This window comes from Miscanthus floridulus, chromosome 18 (assembly GCF_019320115.1).
Source record: "Miscanthus floridulus cultivar M001 chromosome 18, ASM1932011v1, whole genome shotgun sequence".
Classification (NCBI taxonomy): Eukaryota; Viridiplantae; Streptophyta; class Magnoliopsida; order Poales; family Poaceae; genus Miscanthus; species Miscanthus floridulus.
Window position 1 is genome coordinate 112,346,023 of NC_089597.1, and position 14,038 is coordinate 112,360,060.

The following is a 14,038-nucleotide window of genomic DNA, read 5'->3' on the forward strand; positions in this document are numbered from 1 at the left end:
CTAAGTGGGAACGTGTTAATGTTCTGTTTAGTTGTACCGTTTTGCTTGACACATCATCCCGAAGAGTTTGTGCGGCCCTAGTTGTCATGTGGTCGGAGTGTGAGGTACTATGACCTGTGCACATGTGGACATGGACAAGTCAAACTAGGGGGACCTGCCAATCACCCGCAACGTAGAGAGCGGATCCCGTGCACGTGTTGGGAGGAACCGGAGATAGGACTTGCTCCAAAAACTGTAGAAGGAGTGGTGGTCGGTTTGTACTGGCTAAGTCAGAATAACCATAAAATTCGGAGTGACACATTAGAGTGGTCGGAGAAATCATAATTGCTTTATTAAAGTAAATCGAAAATACAAGTAGAGTACATATCTCAGTAGTTAAGCATAGAAACATCTAAGCTTGTCGATGTGCCACGAGTTTGGTACGTCCGTGCCATCCAGGTGAGCTAACCTATAAGACGTTGGACGTGTGACTTCCTTGATCATGAAGGGTCCCTCCCATGGGGTTGCGAGTTTGTGGACACCAGCCTGGTTCGTCTTCCACTTCAGGACTAAGTCCCCGACCTCGAAGAAATGCTCTTTAACGTTCTTGTTGTAGTACCTGCACAAAACAGCAAGGTATTTGGCCGTGCATACACAAGAATCGAGCCTTTTCTCCTCTGCGCTGTTGACTTCTAGCTCCCGTACTTCATTGACCTTGCCCTCGTCGAAGTTCTCTACCCGTGCTAATCTGAAAGCTATATCTGGTGGGAGGACTGCCTCAGCGCCGTAAACCATAAAGTATGGTGAGACGCCGGTGTTACGACTGGGCTGAGTCGGAGGCCCCAGACCATGGCTGGTAACTCCTTAAGCCATCTTCTAGGAGCTTTATCGTTTTCTCTGTACATCCTCTTCTTCAATGCGTCCAAGATCATGCCATTTGCCCACTCGACTTGTCCATTAGCTCTAGGGTGCGCCACCGAGACGTATTTTACAACTATGCTCCTTTCATCGCAGAAGTCCCAAAAAGCGTTCCCGGTGAACTGAGTACCCAGATCAGTAATGATGCTGTTGGGCACGCCGAAACGGTGGATGACCTGGTTGAGGAACGTGACAGCTTTCTCTGAGGATGCCTGTACCAGAGGCATGTATTCTATCCACTTAGAAAATTTATCAATTAGCACGAAGACGCATGTAAATTTCCTAGGAGCCAGTTTGAAAGGCCCGATCATGTCCAGTCCCCAGCATGCGAAGGGCCAAGAGGCTGGAATCGTCTGGATCTCATGTGCTGGTACATGGATTCTCTTGGAGAAGAACTGACAACCCTCACAGCGGCGGACTAGCTTCTCTACGTCAGCTACTGCTGACGGCCAATAGAACCCTGCTCAGAAAGCCTTACCGACCAGTGTTCTTGAGGCCACATGGTTGCCGCAGGAGCCAGAGTGGATTTGGTCCAGGAGATGCTCGCCTTCCTCCTAGGTTATACACTTCATCAAGATTTCCTCCTTAGCATTTTTGCGCCATAACTTGCCATCGACGAGCAGATACTGCTTACTGCGACGCATCAGGCGCTCGTTTTCTGTTCGATCGATATAACCGCTACCATCTGTTAAGTACTTGATGAAAGGTGTTCTCCAGTCCGGCTCATGAGTGGTCGGAAGCGGCTCGGTTGTGCTCGGCGCCAGAACCGTTGCCACTAATTGCTGATCTGGAGTTTTGTCGACCGTAGAATCTTCATCTTCGATGGAAGGCGTGAGCAGGTCTTGGACGAATACACCATGTGGGATTTTGGCTCAGGATGATCCTAACTTTGACGACGCATCCGCTGCCTGGTTCTTGTCCCGGACCACATGTATGTACTCGATGCCATAGAACCTGCCTTCCAGCTTTCTTATCGATTTGCAGTATGCGTCCATCTTTTCGCTGGTCGTGTCCCAGTCCTTGTTGAGTTGGTTGATGACCAGAGCCGAGTCTCCATAGACATAGAGACGTTTAACACCAAGCTCAACCGCAATGCATAAACCATGCAGGCACGCTTCATACTCGGTGGCGTTATTAGATGCTGGGAAATAAATCCTGAGGACGTACCAGAGCTGCTCCTTGGATGGTGACACGAAAAGAACTCCTGCTCCCGCACCGTCAATGTTGAGAGAACCGTCGAAGTACATCATCCAATATTCGTCGGATCCCGGAGAGGCAGGCGTGCTTAAGTCTGTCCACTCGACGATGAAATCGACGAGTGCCTGAGACTTGATTGTAGTACGGCTTGCAAATTCCAAGGAAAAGGGGCATAGCTCCATTGCCCATTTGACGATGCGTCCGTTCGCATCCTTATTGCGAATGATGTCCCCCAAAGGATACTCGGTCATGACCACCACACGATATCCATCGAAGTAATGTCTCAACTTTTGGGATGTTATCAGTATGGCGTAGAGCAGTTTCTGAATCTGTGGGTACCTGGTCTTGGATTCGTTGAGTACCTCACTAATGAAATAAATTGGCCGCTGTACCTTGTAGGCGTGGCCCGGCTCGTCGCGCTCGACCACCATTGTAGTGGAAACCACCCGATCGGTTGCCGCAATGTAAAGTAGGAGAGTTTCGTCTTCTCTGGGAGCAGTAAGCACCGGGGGTGATGTGAGGTATTCTTTTAGCTACGTGAAAGCAGCGTCTGCTTCCTCCGACCACTCAAACTTCTCGGATGCTTTGAGCAGTTTGAAGAATGGTAGCCCTTTTTCTCCTAATCTTGATATGAAACGGCTTAGAGCGGCCATGCATCCGGTAAGCTTCTGGACATCTTTCACCTTTTTTGGGGGCTTCATGTCTAAGACAGCTTTGACTTTTTCCGGGTTAGGGCGTATGCCATCGTAGCTGACGACGTTGCCGAGCAGTATGCCAGAAGGAACGCCAAAGATACACTTCTTTGGGTTTAATTTCCATTGGAACGTATTGAGGGCTGCAAAGGTGCGTTCCAGATTGTCAACAAGGGTACGTATTTCCTTGGTTTTGACAACTACATCGTCAACATAAGCCTCGACGAGGCCGTCTCTTATCTCGTCGTTGAGGCAGGCCTGTATGGCGTGTTGGTAGGTAGCTCCGGCGTTTTTGAGCCCGAACGACATAGTCGTGTAGCAGTAGGCGCCGAAAGGCGTGATGAAAGATGTCTTGATCTGATCATCCTTTTTGAGAGCGATCTGGTGATAACCAGAGTAGCAATCGAGAAAGGAGAGCATCTCGCAACCAGCGGTTGAATCTACGACCTCGTCTATGCGAGGTAAGCCGAAGGGGTCCTTAGGGCAGTGTTTGTTGAGATCAGTGTAATCAACGCACATTCTCCATTCATTATTCTTTTTGCGTACAAGAACCGGGTTGGCTAACCATTCCGGGTGATACACTTCTTTGATAAATCCGGCTGCCAAAAGCCGTGTAACTTCTACCCTAATCGCCTCCTTCTTGTTGCGAGCGAACCATCGTAGCTTCTGCTTGATTGGTTTGGCCTTGCTGTTGACATTTAAGGAGTGCTCAATCAAATTCCGAGGTACACCGGGCATGTCGGAAGGTTTCCATGCAAACACCCCCACGTTGCTCCTCAAGAACCTGACGAGCACGTCTTCCTATTTGGGATCTAGGTTGGCCCTAATGAGGGCCGTTTTGCTGGGATCGCCATCGACCAGCTGGATCGTCTTGTGCTCCTTGGACCTGATGTTCTTGCGTGAAGCCTCGAGCTCTGGGATCTCTAGGTGGTCGGCCGAGGTCTTCTTAGCGTCGAGCATGGTCTCGGCCATACGAATAGAGAGGTCGTGGGCCTCTGCTATTTTGAAGTTGTCGTCCTTGCAGGTATAAGCTGCGTATACGTTGCCCCTGAGGGTTAAGACTCCTTTCTCGGTAGGCATCTTGAGCACCAGATACCTGTAATGAGGTATGGCCATGAACTTGGTGAGCGACGGTCGACCAAGAATAGCATGGTAGGTGCCGTCGAAGTCAGCGACCACGAAGTTGACGTAGTCGGTGCGGAAGTGGTCCGGGGTCCCGAATTGCACAGGTAGCGTGATCTGCCCGAGAGGTGTAGAGCTCTGTCCGGGGAGAACGCCCCAGAACTGTGCCTCGTACGGCTTCAGGTCCGCCTTGGATATTTTCAGGGCGGGCAGGCTGTTCTTGAATAGTATATCAATGGAGCTGCCGCCATCGATCAGTACCCTGTCGAACTGAACCTTGTTGATACAAGGATCGAGGACCAGGGGAAAACGCCCTGGCTCAGGTATGGCGGCCCATTGGTCCTTCCTGCTAAAGTAGATTTCGCGGTGAGACCACGGAGGAAGCCGCGGATCGGTGAGAAGGTTGTCGGTGTTTGCCACGTTCAAGCAAGCGCGGGTGAGCAGCTTGCGTTCTCGTTTGGTCTCAATGGACACCTTGCCGCCGATGATGGTGTGCACGCGATCAGTCGGCTTGACGTATTTATGACAAGGGTCTGCATCGTCGTCGTCGTTGTCCTCGTTGCGCTGTTCCCCCGCGTCGTTAGGCTTGTCGGACGTATACGGAGCCTGTTGACGCGTGTAGATAGTCTTGAGGACGCGGCAATTCTCCATGGTGTGGTTCGACTTAGGATGGAGCTGGCAGGGCCCCTTCAATGCTTTGGCGTAGTCATCCTCATAGTTACAATGTCCGCCGCCCTTTTTCACGGTATTGACTTCGCCGTCGTCTTCCCGAGCACGCTTGCTCCTGTAATCGTCACGGCGGTTGCGCCGCTGATTACATTAGTCATGGTGGTCGCGGGAGTCGTTGCGCTGGTTGCGGCGGTCAAAATTGTCGTTCCGACCACGATTGCCACGGTAATCATCGTGGTGTGGAGGGTGGTCGGAGCGTGGAACCCTTGCTGCTTCTTCAACGATTATCTTTTTAGCATCGTCGGCGTCCGCGTATTTCTTAGCGGTGGCCAAGAGCGCTGTGACTGATTTAGGTCTCTTCTAGAGGAGCTTGTCTCTTAGGGCATCGTGGAAGCGGAGGCCAGTGACAAAAGCCTTGATTGCTTCGTTGTCGGAGATTGATGGGACCTTGATGCGCATCTCCGAGAAACACCGAACGTACTCGCGCAGTGGTTCGTCTTTCCGATCTTGGATCCATTGCAGATCATACTTGTTGCCGGGTTGTTCACAAGTAGCGATGAAATTGTCAATGAAGGCCTGCTTGAGCTCCTGCCAGGAGTCGAAATAGTTCGCCGGCAAGCTAACCAGCCATTGGTGACCTGCATGACCAACAGCAACTGGGAAGTAGTTAGACATGACGTGCTCGTCAGCCATGGCTGATCGGCACGTAGTTTCGTAGAGCATGACCCATAATTCGGGGTTTTCCTTGCCGTCGTACTTCTGAAGTTTCTCGAGCTTGAAATTCTTGGGTCATATGACTTGGCGAAGGTGTGGAGTGAACTACTTCAGACCCGGCGGGCCGTGGGCGGTGTCATACTCCATACGGCGATAGCTTTCATGGGATGCACGATCGTTGGCTCTCTGGTTGATGCGAGCACGCAGATCACGTCCACCGAGGTAATGGCGGAGATCATTATTGCCATCGCGGCGATCTCGATTGCCATCTGGATTAGCCCTGCGACCGTGGTTATCACGGCGATTGTCGCGGTTATCTCGGTGGTTGTCACCTCGAACGTCGTGGCGGTTATCCTCCCGGCGGCGGTTTTCGTCCCGACCACCATCATGACCACTGTTTCCGCCTTGACGGTTGTCCGATGGGTCGTTGTTGTGCGAGCCACGTTGGTTGAGCGGCTATCAGCGACTTGAGTATTGGCGGCTGTGGCTTGATTCAACTGAAATGGATGGAGCCCGGGCTTGATTCATCTCTGCGGTTTGAGCCATAGCAGCCGTCAGATAAGCTTGTATGTCATCACGGACTGCTTGGGTCTTGGGAGTGTTGGGCAGCCACTGCATTGTCGCCATGGCGACGGCTACGTTGGCGCTTGGGGTCTTGAAGACTTGTTTGTCCCCCACCCTATCGAAAGCATCGTTGAGGTCATGTGGTTGGACCCTTATGCGTTGTGCCTCCTAGTCTGCTTCAGCTTCGATTTGCCGGCGATTAAACCGGTCAATATTGCGTGCTTCGCGTGCAGTCTTTTCTTGTTCTGTTTCGCCAACCGCTGGCGGCTCATCATTGCTGACAACATGGATCAAATCCCCTCGTCTTGGCGGGAAAGACAGAAATTGGGGGAAACCCGGGGCGTGGTCTGGTAGATCCAGATCGTATTTGACGCCTTCATCTTCATGACACTGAAGCTCGGTGTGGACAGATGCGTTGGATGTGATGCCGAATGAGGAGCTGGAGACGCCCTCTCGGACCGTGTGGACGGATCCTTCTTGATAATCTTCAATCCGGACCATGTTGACAATGTTGCATGGCTTCGGCTGAGATCGGTGTATAGGACACAGATCCGAGCGGCGTCGTAGATTGTACGCATAGCTGGAGGTAGCATTTTGCAGGCCGTAGGGCTGGACCTGGTGGTTCTCCGTCGGGACTTCGTACTCGCAGAGTCGGAGACTCGTCGCGAAGGCTGGCTGGCGACGAGCGAAGCGCCCCTCAGGAGTAGATACGACCACAAGATCTGTTCCAAGTCGCGCAGGACGACTGGTCCAAGCTGGTCAGGTAGATCTATTGTGGGGAGCTGTTACCTACTCATTAGGTTGGCTTTGAATCATACTTACCAGAGCTAGGGTTTCAGCGAGTTTGATGCCGACCCGATCGATGGAGTCGAGTAGGTCGGTGTTGTCGATCTGCCTTCCTCTGTAGCAGGGAAGCAGATGACGGGTTGTCAGCATGGCTGTAGGCGTGGTCGGAGCCAGATGTACCGTGGTCGGAGCTAGATCCATCATGGTCGGAGCCGTATTCGTCGTGGTCGGAGCCGTGTTCACCGTGGTCGGAGCCGTGTTCACCGTGGTTGGAGCCGTAGCCGATGCAGGTGAAGTAGTCGTCAGCGCAGGTTGAATCCACGCCTCCTTCGTGGTCATGGCGATGGAGTCGTCAGAGCCGGTGGTCCAGGTGATCTGGCCAACGGTGAACATGACGCCGTTGGGCGTAGCCATGGAGCCGGAGATGATGACCATCTTGTTTGCTTGGAGAGCAGTACGCACACCCCCTACCTAGCGCGCCACTGTCGACGAAATATGGTCGGCAGTCTACCTAGGGGTATGCCCAAGGTAGTAGATTATCGGCAGACAGATGCGCAAGCCCCAAACAAGATGGTGACGCAAGACAGACACGAGGTTTTATCCAGGTTCGGCCGCCGAGAAGGCGTAATACCTACGTCATGCGTCTGATTTGTATTGCTGTATGTCAATGAGAGATGTTTTTTAGAGGGGTCCCCTGCCCGCCTTATATAGTCCGGGGGGCAGGGTTACAGATCTGGAAACTAATCCTAGTCAGTTACAATTGCCATATGTGGCCGGATAAGGATTCCTATTCTAACCGACCAGGATCCTGCTTGGTCACCAAATCCGTCTTGATTCCTTGTGCGGGACTCCGATCAGGTTAACTAGGCCGCACGTCGCCTTTCGGGTGGACCGAACCCATCGATCCGGGCCAGCCCAAGCTTAGCCATAAGGGTATAGGGGTTAATACCCCCACACCCGCATCGGCTATGAATCCAATAATCAAACCATGGTCGTTTCGAGGCTGAGAAATTGATTTAATTGGTCAGATTTTTCTGCCTTCAAGTAAAGGACATAAGTTCATATTGGTAGCAATGGATTACTTCACTAAGTGGGTTGAGGCAATTCCTTTGAAGATGGTAACCTCAAAGAACATAGTTGATTTTGTCAAGGAGCGTATCGTGTATCATTTTGGGATTCCTCAAAATATCTCGACTAATCAAGGGACAATGTTCACATCAGAAGAGTTTGGAGATTTTGCTGCTAGTATGGGAATTAAGTTGTTAAATTCTTCTCCTTACTATGCTCAGGCTAATAGCTAGGCAGAGGCTTCCAATCAGATTATGATTAAGCTAATCAAGAAAAAGATTGAAGAGCAGCCAAGGAAGCGGCATTCAACGCTTAATGAGGCACTATGAACATATAGGATGACCTTTCATGGATCGATTAAAACATCACCTTATGAGCTTATGTATGGTCATAATGCAGTCCTTCCTTGGGAGAATCAAACTGGATCGAGGCATGTCACATTGCAAAATGATTTGTCAGCCGAAGTCTACAAGAATCTTATGATAGATGACCTAGAGGACTTGAGTTGCCATCGGCTACGTGCTCTTAAGAATATCGAGGCCAATAAACTAAGGATTACGAAGTATTACAATAAAAAGGTCAAGAGCAAACAATTTTCTGAAGGAGACTTAGTCTGGAAAGAGAAATTGCTGATCGGGTCAAAGGACAGCAAGTTCGACAAATGGTCACCTAATTGGGAAGGACCTTATCGGATTAAACATTATGCGCCTGGCAACGCTTATATTTTGGAAACACTAGGAGGAGACGAAGAGTTTGAAAGACCAATCAATGGAAAATATCTAAAGAAATATTATCTTGGCGTTTGGATTAATACTTGATAACTGATTTGTTCGGTCATCAGCCCTAATAGCCGATACCAGAAGGGTATCGCCTCTAGTTCAAAAATAAACCCAAAGAGGTAAAAGCTGGTACGATATGTATCGCCTATAGAACAACAAACACAGATTGGTGCATGGAATATGAGTACAAGAAACCAATTAAAACAAAGAAATTATTTGCCAGCTTCTCCTATTACAAGCTAAAGGCAGGGGAGCACTTTGTTCACTATGTCATCGGCCTGGGAAGCAAGGGCTATGGAGTTGGCAGCGTCGAAGAAATCATCAACCAGGCACTCATGACCCCTAGGGTGTTTGGTGGCTAGAAAACCATGGGGAAGAAGTCGAAGCTCATGGCCAGAGCGAGCTTGCGCAGTAGCCAGTGCCATGGCAGCACCATGGCGAACACCATGAAGAGCAACCACCCTAACATGGTTCAGGATGTTGTGCAAGAAAACAATCGGCACGGCACCTCTGGCATTGATGAATCCTATCGCGTACTCCACAGTTGATCAAAGGCTTTCCAGCTAAGCTGATAGATCTAAAAAGATTCAAGGAAGGGATGATCAAGATCTTGAAGACAAAAATTAAGAAGAGACATAAAATTGTGGTAGGCATCTCACCCATGATTCTGGCCTCAGCCTTGGCCAACCTTTCCTCCACCTGGTCGGCCTTAGAGGGTGATCGGTGCTGAGCCATGGCCAGAGCCGATTCCACGATGGAGAGGTAGTCGGCGAGCTTCTGGCCAGCCCGATCGATGGAGGCGATCAGGTCGTCATTGTCTATCCACTTCCTTGGATAGCAAGGGAGCTCGCGGCGAATTGTTGATGAAGATGACCCTGGAAGTTGAGCGGAGTCGGCCCGATGCTCTAGGATGATGGGAGCATCCCGGGTTGCACCCTCCTGATGACGAAGACACCAGCGTGGTGACATAGACCCGTTGAAGGCCTCCTCAGCAGACCTCTTGCCGTTCTCCATGCCTTCAAACCTATGGGAAAGTAGAATCACACCAAAGAAACAAAAGGTTTGGGATGAAGTAGGTTGTTTTTCAATCCACAGCCGTGGCCCATATATATAGCCCGGGAGATGAGAAGATAGGCTTCACCGGGGTTATGGAATTAAAGTCAGATATGGAAACGGATCGACACTCTAGAAATTCAGGGGACGAATCATGAAGAGATAACATATTTGGACTTATTGCTTCCCATAATTACAAAATATCATGGGATTGATACGAAAGGTTTACCTTAATTGGCGATCAACCCACCAAGACTTCTTTAGATTGAAGGGAGTCCGGATCCCCACAAGGTCGAAGGTCATCATGGACCAAGTCATATCGGCCTACTGATAAAATTGCATCAAGGGAAGAGGAAAGGCCACCTACTTAAAAGATTGCCATATACCCAACCGATTTCTCGGTGACTAGGAAACAATGGGAAAGAAAGCCGCCTACTAAAAGATGCCCATTTTTCGATGGCTGGGAAACCGTGGGAAAGAAGTCTGTGGTTTCCCCAATGGGCATTTGATGAAGCAAACAAGGGGAAGGTGTCCACACATATTAGCCCTTGCAAACACTAGAATAACTCTACAATCATGGTGAGAAAACTCAGGTGATGTCACAAGAATTCTTCTAACTGCAGTAGTTGATCCTCTTGCTCGACAAGGCGCTGAAATGAGCGACACAATCACCCTATGCACAAGAATTCTTCTAACCACTCAAGATTCTCATAGCAAGGAATTAGACCATGGAGGGTCTAACGGAGCCAAGGGCACTCGAGGAAGCAAGCAGAAGAGAAACATAACTAAGTTGTTGAATTGCTCACGCCGAAGTCGGATAGACATTTATAGTCGGTCTGGAAAGATGGATCCAAGCGCCTATGAAGCAATGATGCTCTCGTAAAGCTTTGAAGCATGGGCTCATAAGCTGGCAAAAACGGTGACAAATAGTAGACCCCAAATCAAGATTCTCTACCCGTGACTACGGACCTATCAAAGGCACAGGCATGGTAATTTTGGAATAAAATTATTTTTATCCCAAAATTGGAGGGCATGTGTTTACACCAAAATTTGGGGAGAAGAACACGGGAACTCGAAGCCTCCAAGAGTGTGTCAATCAAGGAATCGATTGCATAAGAATCGATATCAGCTGATTTAGATGCGGCACTGGAATCGACTCTCTTCAGATGACGCCAGCAGATAACGACAAAAAGCTATGGTTGGCGTCAGAAAAAACATGTCGAACGCTACAAAAAGGGAAAGATTAGGGTCCAAGTTGTCTTAAATTAGGAATGCTTTATCTTATGCCAAAGACTGTAATGAGTCATACTTAAGTAGGATTCATGCTTAGGTTCCGGGTATAAATATTGGACCATGGCTATTGTAAAAAGGAACATCCAATCAATCAATATAAGTTACTTTTTTTTGGCTCCAAGCCAACCCTTAGGAGTAGGAGTAGAGTAGATCTCGGTGAGTTCTTCAACAAGCAATGTTGCATCGGTTTGGCCGACCTCTGGCTTATCTGTAAGTACCATCATGGCTCATACTTCCGTTTGTATGGCTGCATCGGTTAAGTTCGACCACCACTGCGAACTCTAGTATAAGCTGGTTATCGACTCTTATCTAGTTCAAGTACGGCTGCATCGATCCGGTCGACCTCCACTACTCGAATTAGATTAAGGTCAAGTTATCAGCTCTACCTAAGGGTGGCGTCCTTTGGGTAGATTGATTAAGTTACCAATCTTGCCGATGTTCTTATTGTCGTTAATTTCAGCAACATCAATTTGTCCGGTTGAGATCGATCTAGATCGGCCTCATACCCTTTTAGTCCATCGTTTGCCTTGCTACAACATGATATTACTTACTTTGAGCGATGGTTTATGTTTCATCGACTGTTCTATTTCGATCTTGATCGTGCATAGTACGTGGTTAAGGCACGTATGATCTTGAAGAGGTTTGTTGGCTAGTTAAATTTGGTCTACGGTTCGCTATTATGGCTATAACGATCCGATCGATCCCCATTGATAGCACTTTAGATTGGAGGATGCTAGTCGGTAGATTTGTTCTCGATCAGGCATGACCTTAACTATTTGCTATGCCTGCATCGGCTAAATAGCCGATCGCCAATGCTTTAACACCTACAATGTGTTCTCATGATTCTATTAAATTTGAATAGATATGTGTACTTTAAAGGTTTGATTTGTTGTCTTTATCATGACTGTCATCAATCCGGTCGAACCCCACTATTAGAGATAGTAGGTTAAGTCTGATGAGTTCATAGGTTTGTCTATGTGAAATAGTCAATTGTTCACACGTTGTAGTCCCTTTTCACCTGAATCGACTATTTTAGCCGATTCGCCTGAGCATCCACACATATAGCGTGTCTTTCGAAAAGCCTGTCGATGTAAAGATGGTTTTACAGATTCTTTGATTTTAGTTTGTTATTATCATCATAGCTGCCATCGATCCAGTCGAACCTCACTGTTGATGGTAACAGATTAGATTCAGAGCGTTTGTAGATCCATTCATACTATACAGTCGATTTGATCGCATGTTATATCCTTTCTCGTTAGATTCATTGGCTCAATGATTCACACTGGTAATATCTACCTAGCTGATAATTTCACTTACATCTATGGGCATTGTACTTATCAACATAAAATCAATCACGATCCATAAGGTTTACTGTCCGTAACAGTCGATTTCTTTGTGTGTCGGCTATTTAGTCAATTTTCCTGTCTGGCTGCTCCAGAAGCAGCACACTTGGAACTGTCTGGGCAAAGACCGGCATGTTCCACCTTAAATTACTGATAAACTTTCTCTCCTTGTCAATTATATGTCAAATTGACTGGCATGCCTTGGGAGGAATTCGTAGGATCGGTTAACCCTGCGTTGAAGCCAAGCGGATCTCTGGGCTCATCCTAAGCAAATCCTTTAGGCTTGCTTTGTGCCTTAGCGCATCGACACATTTTTGCACCGACAGTATGTGTCTGTTCTGCCTTTGGTTGATGCCTTGGTTTGTCCTTTCATTTGCTTCTAAACTTGTCGTCTTTTTCCAGAACTAGGTGGAAAAATTGGCTCTCTGGAGCAAGAGCTAGAGACGACCAAAGCGATGGTTGGTCGGGGCACGAAGGCGCTAGCCAAGTCCCTTGAGGAGCGACGTGCTCTCGAGGGAGAGCTTGACCAGATTCATAACATCACCCAGGTGGTTGTCTCCAAGGTGTTCGGGTCAGGACCGAGCACCAGTATGCCTGCCGTCCAGCTGGCGAAGGTCCCAAACAAAGTTTGGGTGCTCATCTCTGATGGCATGTTCTATGGGACATTGGGGGTGTTGACCTCAGTGGTGACCCATCACCCCACTCTGGACTTCACGGCCATCTACAGAGGGTACACCGACGGGTGGAGCACAGATGAAATCCATGCGCTGGGGGAGAGTCTGGTGCCATATGCACAGATGGTCACCGAGCAGGTCACCGCGCAGCGGGTGATGGAGGCTCGCCGTTTGAGCATGGCCGAAGAAGTGCACCAGGAAGATGTCGTCCTGCCTATGGAATGAGTTGAGGTTGGGTCAGAGGCGAGTGTCGTCCTGCCCCCAATAGAGCTGAACATCGTCCAGACTGGGAGCGAGCTGCCTTCATCCTTGTCGACCGAGCCATTAGCCGATGCCGTCGGGCGGTCATAATAGAGTTTAGAATAGAAATAGTCAGTAGATGAAAAAGACGAGTTCGTGGGGAAGCCCCTGTATGAATAGGTTTACACTTGTGACTATTTTGAGTTCGTTTTTGTGATGAAATCACTCGTGAGGGGAAGCTTGTCCCATCCGCCCTTGTTTTTACCCTAGCGTAGCTTTGTTTCTTGTTCTTCTTTTTCGTACCTGCCCATTGACCCGTAGGCTGCAACCTTAAGAACCTAGGCGTGGCCCGCGAGGCTCAGCTGCTCGTAACCATAGGTCATGCCGGGGTGTGATCGGTCAGGAGCTTAAAACATAAGTTACATAGGGTAATCAAAGGAATGAAATGCCCTTTCATTTGGGCGATGCCCTTTCGTTTGGGCAAAAAGTATTACTATATGATAGTAAAAAAGGAGGGTGGCATCGCACCCCATGAAGCCCCCGAGCGGCCCAGGCCGAGAGTGCTCGGGCTGGGGTGCTGTAGGAGCAAACGTTGAATGGAAAGAAAATGGTAAGACCGAGCTTTAGGGGAAGAAACAACATAACTGTTCGATGTTCCAAGTGTTGGTGAGAACATTGTCATTGTTGTCCTTCAGCTAGTAGGCGCCTGGTCAAATCACCTCGGTGACCGTGTAGGGTCCTTCCCATGGTGGAGAGAGTTTATGTTTCTCCTTGGTCGACTGGGTTCTTTGGAGCAAGAGATCCCCGACCTCGAGGATCCTCCCTCTGATTTTTCTTTCATGGTACCTACAGAGAGTTTGCTAGTAGCGAGCGGAGTGGATGATGGCTGTCTCATGAGCCTCCTCGAGTAGGTCGACCACGTCCTGCTGAGCCTCTGTGGCTCAGTC